Genomic DNA, 11,871 nt, shown 5'->3' with positions numbered 1-11,871 from the left:
CTGGCACGACATAGGCTCTAGTACCCAGGGGAAAAGAGGGGTGGAATCAGTGGTACCCCGAAACCCTAGAATGACACTATAAAAAGGGGAAGTAGCCAACATTAAAGAGGGATTGAGCAATAGTAAATCATAATAGAATCATTGAGAAAACTCTGTCAAAAACTCAAAGAAAGTAGTAAAAGAAAGAGAAAAATCACCCAGTATCCCAAAACAGCCACTATAAAACATACTTGGATTCAAAGAGATTTAAACTTTGCAAGTCTTAGAGGCTTAGATAGCCATCTAAGTCTGTAATTTTTGAGCTTATTTGGACCTTATGACACGTCTTAATGAGCACATTGCAATTTACAATTAAGAAAAGTAATGAAATATTTCACAGTGTTTTGAGGATCCTTAACAATTATTTTGTCTCTCTCTTTATTACATTGTTCCTTTACTGTTTCTTGCTGTTCAATACATATATAATCTTGCTTGTTAGTATGTACGTATTGTAGAATTCTTGCTCTGTACATCACTTGGTTTGAAAACAGTCCATTTAGCTATGATGAACCAAGCCCAGTCCCTTTAAACAACAACCAAAAGGCCCAGGGTCTTTGCTTCAACTTGGGCCTGGACACTGTCCAAAAAAGGATCCTTATGTAATAATAAAACAAAGTTGAAGAAAGAAAAACTCATAACTTACCTTTTCAAGTAATAATAATCAAAACCCATATAATATATTAAAGAAAGAAAGAAAGAATGAGATTGAGTTGTGTTGATGCGTACCCATGAATAGTGCACCATAGAATCTTAGCAGGAGTGCGAAAGTGGATGGGACCATGATAAGGCTTAGTGCTCATGTGCTTACGAAGGAATCTCATGCATGTATTTCATTTTTTGATGAACAAGTCCTCCTGAGATACAAATCTCTTCACATCTAACCACCACCACCACTTTTTGACCGTTCAAAAGCTCTTTCGCTATGATCGATGATAGTCTAGCATGTGGTGCATTGCGTCCACCACCACCCTCTTTGTGCAGATCCCTAAACCCGATAGTCTCTTAGATAGAGTTTTCATTTCTTCAACTTTGTTATTTATTTTAATAACAAGTTTTCTTTTCTTTTCTTTTAATTATGAAAAAAGAAGAAGCCAAAATGTGTCGTTTTGCTCATTTAACGGAGACACTTAACAAATGGTTAACTGAATACCGAATTGACAACAATTAAAAGTTAGAGAACTGAAATAACAAAAATGAAAGTTAGAGAACTGAAATGAAAAAGATTGAAAGTTAAAACGTCAGTTTTGAATTTTTGCCTTATATATATATATATATAAAGGGGGAAGGGGACGCACTGCTGAAGAGTGTGAGTGGAAGCACAGTAATATTGTAAATGGAAATAATGTAAAGAACTTGAAAATAAATAGCTTGAAAGTAAATAACTTGAATGTAAGAACAATAATAAGGCGGTAGAACCAGCCAAGCAGTATATATCAAAATAATTAAAAGTAAATAAGAACAATAGTTCAAAATAAATGAAAGCAATTTAGAACCATCCGGTATGGCGGTAATCCGTCCAAGGTGGTGGTAGCAACAAATAAAGTAATGAACATAGAATTGAAAATACTTGTTATTGAAAGTAGAATAAACACTTACAGTAGTAGTAGTGAATACAAGATCTCAACAGTACAAGTTAATAGTTACAAAGCTTGAACTAGTCCTAGTTACAAGGTTTGTAGGATTACAAAGTTTGTGGTGAATATGGATGAATCAAGGTAGTAGTAGTAGAAGTAGGGTGAGTTCTCTCTCTAAGAAGGCTAGTTCTAAGGGAAGAGAATTCAGAAGTAAAACTTGACTTCCAAAACCTTTAAGGGACAACCCCCCTTAAATAGGCAATATTTTTGAGTAAACAGTACTTGTGAACAGTGAAAGTTAATAGTGAAAAGTAAAAGTTAACAGTAATAATTTTGCTGAAAGCGATCTTGGTGTGACTGAAAGTTACGGGAAACAAGGAGAATCATCTTTTCAGAACATTATCATCAGTGGTGGAAATCAACAGTAGAATTTGACCAGATAGTAAACATTGCAATATTTTTGGCCATTATGCAGGCCAGACAAATAGGGGAATCAAGCTTTCAATCAATCTTTTGCTAAGTCTTCAGCGTCTTCGTCATCATGACCAAACCACTCCTGATTGTAAGGGTAGTAAGGGTCTTTTGAAACAGAGGCTTGAGAGGATCTCTCATCATCTGAATCAGCAGCTTCATCTTCTTTAACCATTTTAGTGAGCAAGGCATATAAAGCATCAGGGTCTTTGCGGATTGCATCTAGAGGAGAACTCTTCTTCTTAGTCTTTGCAGGCGGCTTACCACTTTTAGCGGATGAGGAAACAGGTGCACCAATTACAGCTTTTTGCATAGGAGTAGTGATTCGAAGTGGGGAAGCACTTGGGGAAGGGAAATCTCTGGCAACATTGGTAATGATGGATTGGGTGTGGGCAAACTTATCCCACCATTTAACATAACAACAGCGAGTGAGAACATCACCATCTTTAACATACTGCCATTTTAGAATCCAAGGAACCTTGTATTTTTTAGTGAAATGAAGCAGGGGAGTGAACTTAGCTCCATGATCATCAGTTCTGAACCTTAATGTAAAATTTTGGAAAGAATCCTTTAATGGCACAGGGAATATTTCAATAATTGAACCAAATTGGGTCCACCAACGGATGAACCAGAGAGGGAGTTCAGAATCAAATTCTTTATCAAAATTAATAAACCATGAATGGGACATATTTTCATTTTGGTGGAGCATGAATTTGAACCAGGCAGTTACATAATCATGATATGAATAGGGAATAGAGAAATTTGGTAATCTTCTTGTGGCGGTAGGGTTGGGGCCCCACATTTCTTCAAAAATAATATTTTTTATGTAAGCACTGTGATAAATAATCTTATTATTATTAGCCTTATCAGTTATGGCTTTGATAACAATAGAATTCTCATGTCGAAGCATTTCAGAATAATATTGGACAGTCTTTTGGCTGTGTTCCGGAATCCAGTGAAAATTTGGAGGAAAATAACTGGTAGCAAGCCGAAAAGGGTTAGTGATGGAGGCCCTATTTGGCTCTACGGAGAACAGGTTTTGGATATATTGTTTTCTAACATACTGGGAAGTATTGGAAGCATTAGGGTAAATAGTTTTAACAGGTTGGTGAACAGTGGCTAAAGCATAAGGATCATATTGAGAAGCTAAAACAGAAGAATAATTAGGTTTGGGAATGGTACCTAGGGGAGTAAAACGGTTAACAATATCCAAAGAGGAAACAGGTTCTTTTTTAACAATTGGATTAGTAGTGGCAGGTGTCTTGTCATTCGACCTTCTACTTGCCATTGGGACACTGCATAAATTCACGGGTAAGGAAATCAGGGATAGCATTTTGAGATCCTTTAATATATTCAATATCAAAATCAAAAACACTCAAAATAGCTTGCCATCGGGCAAAAATATGTTTTGAAGCAATATTTTCAACATCTTTTTCAATAACATATTTAGCACTTTTGCAATCAATACGTAACAGAAACCTTTGGTTTAACAAATCACTTTGAAATTTTGAAATACATAGTACTATAGATAAAATTTCCTTTTTAATAGTACTATAATTTAACTGTGCATTATTCCAAATACCAGAATAAAAACGAACAATTTGTTCAGGTGACTCAGGAGAAACTCTTTGTTTTAGAATACCACCATAACCAACGTCAGAGGCATCGGTTTCAACAATTTTGAAGGCACCGACAGTAGGAATACCAAGACAAGGCAATGTCTTAACATGAGATTTGATTTGTTTAACAAGAGAAGTATGAACATCAGACCAAGGAGGAGGATTACTTTTTAACCGATCAAACAAAGGTTTGCATTGTTTCCTCATATCCTTGTAAAAATCCGCAACATAGTTTAATGACCCAAGAAATCTTTGGAGCTGTGTTTTGTCAATGATAACATCAGGAAACTTATCAGCAAATTGGATAGCTCTATCTATAGGACGAATTTGTCCTTCAGAGATATCATAGCCGAGAAAACGAACTTTGGTTTGGAATAGTTTAACCTTTTTGGCTGAAACAACAAGACCATTTCTTTTAATAGTGTCTAGAAACGAATTCAAATGTTTCCAGTGGTTGTCAATGGAGCTAGAGTAAACAAGAACATCATCAATATAAACAATGGTGAAGTGACTGAAAGAGTTAAAAATGTCATTCATGATATTTTGAAATTCACTTGGAGCATTTTTAAGGCCAAATGGCATAACATTCCACTCATAATGTCCAAAAGGAGTGGTAAAAGCAGTTTTATACCTATCATTCTCACTAATCTGAATTTGCCAGAACCCAGATTTCATGTCAAACTTGGAGAACACAACAGCTCCACTTAGTCTATGGACAAGGTCATTCTTATTGGGAATAGGATACCGAATCCATTCTAAAACCTTATTCAATGGTTTGTAGTTAATGACTAATCTTGGGGTTCCTCTTTCAATCTCAGCATTTTTTTGGACATAAAAAGCTGAACAAGACCAGGGGGACTTGCTATTCCTAATCAATTTTTTCTGCAACAAATCATTGATTTCTTTTTTGCAAAATTCAACAGTTTCAACATTCATTTGGATAGGACGAGCTTTAGTGGGAATATTTTTCTCATCAAAATCTTTAACATATGGCAAATTAACAATATGTTTCTTCCTATGCCAGAAAGCATTAGGAACATCGGAGCAAACATCATCAATCAACATTTTTTGAAAATCATCAATTTTAGATTGCAACAATTTATCAGAAATTTGTTCAGCAATTTTCTTGTATCTAACTTCTTGCTGAAGGAATTTAAGATGTTTAATTTTAGCATGAATCATGTTTGAAGCAATATTAGTATCAATATCAATCTTTGAAGCAAATTTGAACTTTACTTTTTGTCCAAAAGGATCAGTAGTAATTCCATCATGTTCAACAAGAAAAGGATATAAAGCATTTATAAAAGGCAAACCAAGAATCACTTTATCAGTCATATTTTTAACAAGGACAGAAGGAATCTTAAAACAAACATTAGCATGGCATACATGAGCATTATTCAATTCATACTTTATTTTCATTTGAGAACCATTAGCAGAAATCAATCTTTCAGTAGATTTTTCAAAGTATTTTGAAGGAATCAGTCCTTCTTGGATACAATTCATGTCCGCCCCTGAATCTATCATAGCAATAACAGTGAAATGATAATCAAGAGAAACAACAATTTTAACTTTTGTAAACCATTTTGGAGGAATTATTTTATTAACAAGAGCAAGTTGAGAAATAGTGACATCATCAGGAATTCCTTTACCAGAAAGAAGAGCTTGTTGATAGGATTCATCTCCATCTTTATGCTCAAGTCCTTGGTTAAGATTATTTTTATCACTTTTAATATCTTTAAAATTATGTTTTAATTTGCTTATCTCTTGTTTAACAATATTAATTTCATGTTGTAAATCATTAACAGTTAGTTCTTTAGATTTCTTTTTATTAAAGTTTTCCAAAGTTTTATCCTCTTTACTCTTGGTGAGAACATTGGTTTTAATAACATTGCAACAAGAACCTCTACTACCAATTTTAATATCAGAAGAATTATCAATAGTTAGTATGTTGAATTTGTCTTTTAAATTACTAGGTTTTCTTTTAGAATTTTTATTAAAGTATCCAGATTTTCCATAGTTAACACGTCTCTTCTTAGCATAGAAATGATTAGGTTTAACAAAGTTATATCTGTACCTTAATTGGTGTTTTAACAATTTTTTATCTTTACACCTATTGGTACTAAGTTTTTTAATAGTATTGAAAATATCTTCATAAGTCAAATTATTATAATCAATAGGATCATTTTTACCCACTAATTCTTGTTTTACCTTATGAGCAAAAATAGGAGGCAGACCGTCAATAAAATTTTCTTTCCAATAAAACTTAAGACAATCTTTTCGGAGCATCACGCTGGAAATAAAAACATCTTGATACCATCTGTAATCAGACATAGTTGGACAACTCAAATCATTTAAATAATCATGAGATGAAATATTAGATGGAGTACCAACAAAATGTTTGAGAATAGTATAGATCAAGGTATTGACACCATTGCAAACAATACTTTCATAAAAAATAAGCAAACATTGATCATTCTTTTTAACAGCATGTTTAATAGACTCTCTGGATTCTTCAGTGATATATGAATCCCACCATCCACGAAGAGCACCAGAAAAACCAGTAACAAGTAAGTTAATAATATCAGGTTGATCAAGATTATGGTTATTTTGATAAGCAATACTAACCATAGACATGTGAATCATTTTAGCAACGATTTCTAGTTCAGACAAACCATCAATATTCCATTCATAAAGTTCATCAGCAGGAACAGAAGAAACAGAAGACACAGAATCAGATTCCATATTTTCTTCAAAAACAATTTCTTTTTTGGAAATAGTCCGAGCAGCTGAAGTACTTGTAGAAGTACCCTCAGTTTTAACTTTTAAATCAGAAAGCATTTTTTCAACAATTTCAAGAGTCTTGGACTGAGAAGTTTCAAATATAACTTTTTCTCTTTGACTGGGTAAATCAATCAAGGTTTTCTCAGTCTTAACAGAAACAGATTTTTCAAAAACAGGTCTTTCATAAACAGTTTTTTCAACAATTTTTTCTTTAGTACGGTCAAGCTGTTGACCAATAATATGCAAAGATTGATTAGTAAAATTGTTTTGTTCAATAAGGCTAACAATAGGAGTTTGATCATCAGCAATTTTGAAAGGAGAGGCCTTCACTTCCTCTTTTGTCACTTCATCCTTCTTAGTAGTTATCAAAATTGAATCAAGAGGAGGATGACTAGACCTAACAATGGTTTTATCAATCTTAACAAAATTTGATTTCTTTATCACATATAAATGTTGTTTTGAAACCTCATTATTTGGAACATAATGGTTTTCAAGAAAATCAAAGAACAAAATATGTTTTTTTAATTGATTCATCATTTCCAACCATTTTCTTTTAACACGGTCTTTATCAGGCTGAGCAAAATTATCTTGGAAATATTTTCTCTTGGTTTTGTTTGAAGCAAGCATAAACTCATTGTACAAAGAATCCCAATCAATTTCAAAATCATCATTTAAAACAGTCAAAACTCTTAATTGATTTTGGTAAACAGGAGGAGTTTCAATAGGAGAATCAAAATCAGATGGAGTAACAGAAACAGTATCTTCCTCATCTTCATTAGCAGTTTTTCTAAATGGAGTGGAAGTTTCAGGTTTAGTTGAATAGTAAACAGAGCTAAATTGGGATTTATCACTTGAAATACCTTTTAGCTTTAAATCAGAGGATGTTTCCAAATTCTTTTTCAAAAATTCATTGATCTCGTGGTCTCTTTTTGAAATACTTTCAGATCCAGCAAAGGAATGTCTTCCTTCGTTGATCCTCAAAGGTGGATTGTTTTGAAAACTTATTTTAACAGTACCATCAAGATATTGTTGAATATGGGTGAGATCAAGCTCATCAAAAATGGGTTTAGCAGGAGGGGTTTCTTGTTCTAACAACCAATCCTTAGGAAGTTTAACATCTTGCCATTGAATCATTTTTGGAACTTGGATTTTAGCATCAGGAGTTGAGCATTGGATTAACATGGTTTTTCCTGAAGGTTCTCTAGGCATTATAGCACAAGGATTCATTTGAGTACCCATTAATTTGTAATAAATGCGATAAATCAAAGCAAAAGGCTTACTACCCTCTTCCATGTGATAGCCAGATGAAGCAATATTCAAAGTTAAAGCTTTAACAATATTAGGATCATCCAAAGCAAGAGTAAGATCAGGATAACAGTTGAAATAAACAGGACCATCATACAAAGAAGCAGTGATCATACCAAGAATGCTATCTTTAAAAATCTTAAATCTAGCATCTCTTAAACACATTAGAACAGAAGCATTAATACCCTTTCGGGTAAGCGGTTTAATAGCAACTTGAACCATACCAATATGCAAATAATAGAATTTTTTAGCAGCAAGGAAGTCATTAATATTCTTTTTAGTGAATAAACAACATTTTTCATGAATTCTCGAAATAGACAAAATTTGTTCAACAGTTCTAGCTTTATAAGCAGAATGAAAAGTACTTTCAACAAAACTAGTTTTATAAATAGTTTTAGTATCAACTTTAGGAATAGTCCATTTACGAAAATCAGGGATCAACTCATTATCATCAATAGTGTGATCTTCTTCATTTACAATATCAGGAGGACAACTAGTCCTGGAGCTGATAAAGGAGTTGGATCTCCACAACTTATCCATACTAACCTAGGTTTAACACTCAGTTATCATGTTTTTCTCACAACCGTTGCATTTCGTAACACATACCCTAACCAACCTCATACCTCTCATGCCCTACACGCCCTCTCTTGGCTCAAACGGGCCTTACAGCTAGGTCCTAGGAATTCACTTTACGACTAGGGTGGCGCCAACGACGGTAAGAAGGGAACACAACAACGGAATATCAAGCGTTCGGGTAGACACGGACAAGAGACAAAGAACACAACCACACTACCACCGGCCAGAAAAGAGTGGCTCTGATACCACTCTTTTCTGGCCGGTGGTAGTGTGGTTGTGTTCTTTGTCTCTTGTCCGTGTCTACCCGAACGCTTGATATTCCGTTGTTGTGTTCCCTTCTTACCGTCGTTGGCGCCACCCTAGTCGTAAAGTGAATTCCTAGGACCTAGCTGTAAGGCCCGTTTGAGCCAAGAGAGGGCGTGTAGGGCATGAGAGGTATGAGGTTGGTTAGGGTATGTGTTACGAAATGCAACGGTTGTGAGAAAAACATGATAACTGAGTGTTAAACCTAGGATAGTATGGATAAGTTGTGGAGATCCAACTCCTCTATCAGCTCCAGGACTAGTTGTCCTCCTGATATTGTAAATGAAGAAGATCACACTATTGATGATAATGAGTTGATCCCTGATTTTCGTAAATGGACTATTCCTAAAGTTGATACTAAAACTATTTATAAAACTAGTTTTGTTGAAAGTACTTTTCATTCTGCTTATAAAGCTAGAACTGTTGAACAAATTTTCTCTATTTCGAGAATTCATGAAAAATGCTGTTTATTCACTAAAAAGAATATTAATGACTTCCTTGCTGCTAAAAAATTCTATTATTTGCATATTGGTATGGTTCAAGTTGCTATTAAACCGCTTACCCGAAAGGGTATTAATGCTTCTGTTCTCATGTGTTTAAGAGATGCTAGATTTAAGATTTTTAAAGATAGCATTCTTGGTATGATCACTGCTTCTTTGTATGATGGTCCTGTTTATTTCAACTGTTATCCTGATCTTACTCTTGCTTTGGATGATCCTAATATTGTTAAAGCTTTAACTTTGAATATTGCTTCATCTGGCTATCACATGGAAGAGGGTAGTAAGCCTTTTGCTTTGATTTATCGCATTTATTACAAATTAATGGGTACTCAAATGAATCCTTGTGCTATAATGCCTAGAGAACCTTCAGGTAAAACCATGTTAATTCAATGCTCAACTCCTGATGCTAAAATCCAAGTTCCAAAAATGATTCAATGGCAAGATGTTAAACTTCCTAAGGATTGGTTGTTAGAACAAGAAACCCCTCCTGCTAAACCCATTTTTGATGAGCTTGATCTCACCCATATTCAACAATATCTTGATGGTACTGTTAAAATAAGTTTTCAAAACAATCCACCTTTGAGGATCAACGAAGGAAGACATTCCTTTGCTGGATCTGAAAGTATTTCAAAAAGAGACCACGAGATCAATGAATTTTTGAAAAAGAATTTGGAAACATCCTCTGATTTAAAGCTAAAAGGTATTTCAAGTGATAAATCCCAATTTAGCTCTGTTTACTATTCAACTAAACCTGAAACTTCCACTCCATTTAGAAAAACTGCTAATGAAGATGAGGAAGATACTGTTTCTGTTACTCCATCTGATTTTGATTCTCCTATTGAAACTCCTCCTGTTTACCAAAATCAATTAAGAGTTTTGACTGTTTTAAATGATGATTTTGAAATTGATTGGGATTCTTTGTACAATGAGTTTATGCTTGCTTCAAACAAAACCAAGAGAAAATATTTCCAAGATAATTTTGCTCAGCCTGATAAAGACCGTGTTAAAAGAAAATGGTTGGAAATGATGAATCAATTAAAAAAACATATTTTGTTCTTTGATTTTCTTGAAAACCATTATGTTCCAAATAATGAGGTTTCAAAACAACATTTATATGTGATAAAGAAATCAAATTTTGTTAAGATTGATAAAACCATTGTTAGGTCTAGTCATCCTCCTCTTGATTCAATTTTGATAACTACTAAGAAGGATGAAGTGACAAAAGAGGAAGTGAAGGCCTCTCCTTTCAAAATTGCTGATGATCAAACTCCTATTGTTAGCCTTATTGAACAAAACAATTTTACTAATCAATCTTTGCATATTATTGGTCAACAGCTTGACCGTACTAAAGAAAAAATTGTTGAAAAAACTGTTTATGAAAGACCTGTTTTTGAAAAATCTGTTTCTGTTAAGACTGAGAAAACCTTGATTGATTTACCCAGTCAAAGAGAAAAAGTTATATTTGAAACTTCTCAGTCCAAGACTCTTGAAATTGTTGAAAAAATGCTTTCTGATTTAAAAGTTAAAACTGAGGGTACTTCTACAAGTACTTCAGCTGCTCGGACTATTTCCAAAAAAGAAATTGTTTTTGAAGAAAATATGGAATCTGATTCTGTGTCTTCTGTTTCTTCTGTTCCTGCTGATGAACTTTATGAATGGAATATTGATGGTTTGTCTGAACTAGAAATCGTTGCTAAAATGATTCACATGTCTATGGTTAGTATTGCTTATCAAAATAACCATAATCTTGATCAACCTGATATTATTAACTTACTTGTTACTGGTTTTTCTGGTGCTCTTCGTGGATGGTGGGATTCATATATCACTGAAGAATCCAGAGAGTCTATTAAACATGCTGTTAAAAAGAATGATCAATGTTTGCTTATTTTTTATGAAAGTATTGTTTGCAATGGTGTCAATACCTTGATCTATACTATTCTCAAACATTTTGTTGGTACTCCATCTAATATTTCATCTCATGATTATTTAAATGATTTGAGTTGTCCAACTATGTCTGATTACAGATGGTATCAAGATGTTTTTATTTCCAGCGTGATGCTCCGAAAAGATTGTCTTAAGTTTTATTGGAAAGAAAATTTTATTGACGGTCTGCCTCCTATTTTTGCTCATAAGGTAAAACAAGAATTAGTGGGTAAAAATGATCCTATTGATTATAATAATTTGACTTATGAAGATATTTTCAATACTATTAAAAAACTTAGTACCAATAGGTGTAAAGATAAAAAATTGTTAAAACACCAATTAAGGTACAGATATAACTTTGTTAAACCTAATCATTTCTATGCTAAGAAGAGACGTGTTAACTATGGAAAATCTGGATACTTTAATAAAAATTCTAAAAGAAAACCTAGTAATTTAAAAGACAAATTCAACATACTAACTATTGATAATTCTTCTGATATTAAAATTGGTAGTAGAGGTTCTTGTTGCAATGTTATTAAAACCAATGTTCTCACCAAGAGTAAAGAGGATAAAACTTTGGAAAACTTTAATAAAAAGAAATCTAAAGAACTAACTGTTAATGATTTACAACATGAAATTAATATTGTTAAACAAGAGATAAGCAAATTAAAACATAATTTTAAAGATATTAAAAGTGATAAAAATAATCTTAACCAAGGACTTGAGCATAAAGATGGAGATGAATCCTATCAACAAGCTCTTCTTTCTGGTAAAGGAATT

The sequence above is a fragment of the Quercus lobata genome, chromosome 2, assembly GCF_001633185.2.
Source record: "Quercus lobata isolate SW786 chromosome 2, ValleyOak3.0 Primary Assembly, whole genome shotgun sequence".
Taxonomy (NCBI): domain Eukaryota; kingdom Viridiplantae; phylum Streptophyta; class Magnoliopsida; order Fagales; family Fagaceae; genus Quercus; species Quercus lobata.
Note: the sequence above shows the minus strand (reverse complement) of the source record.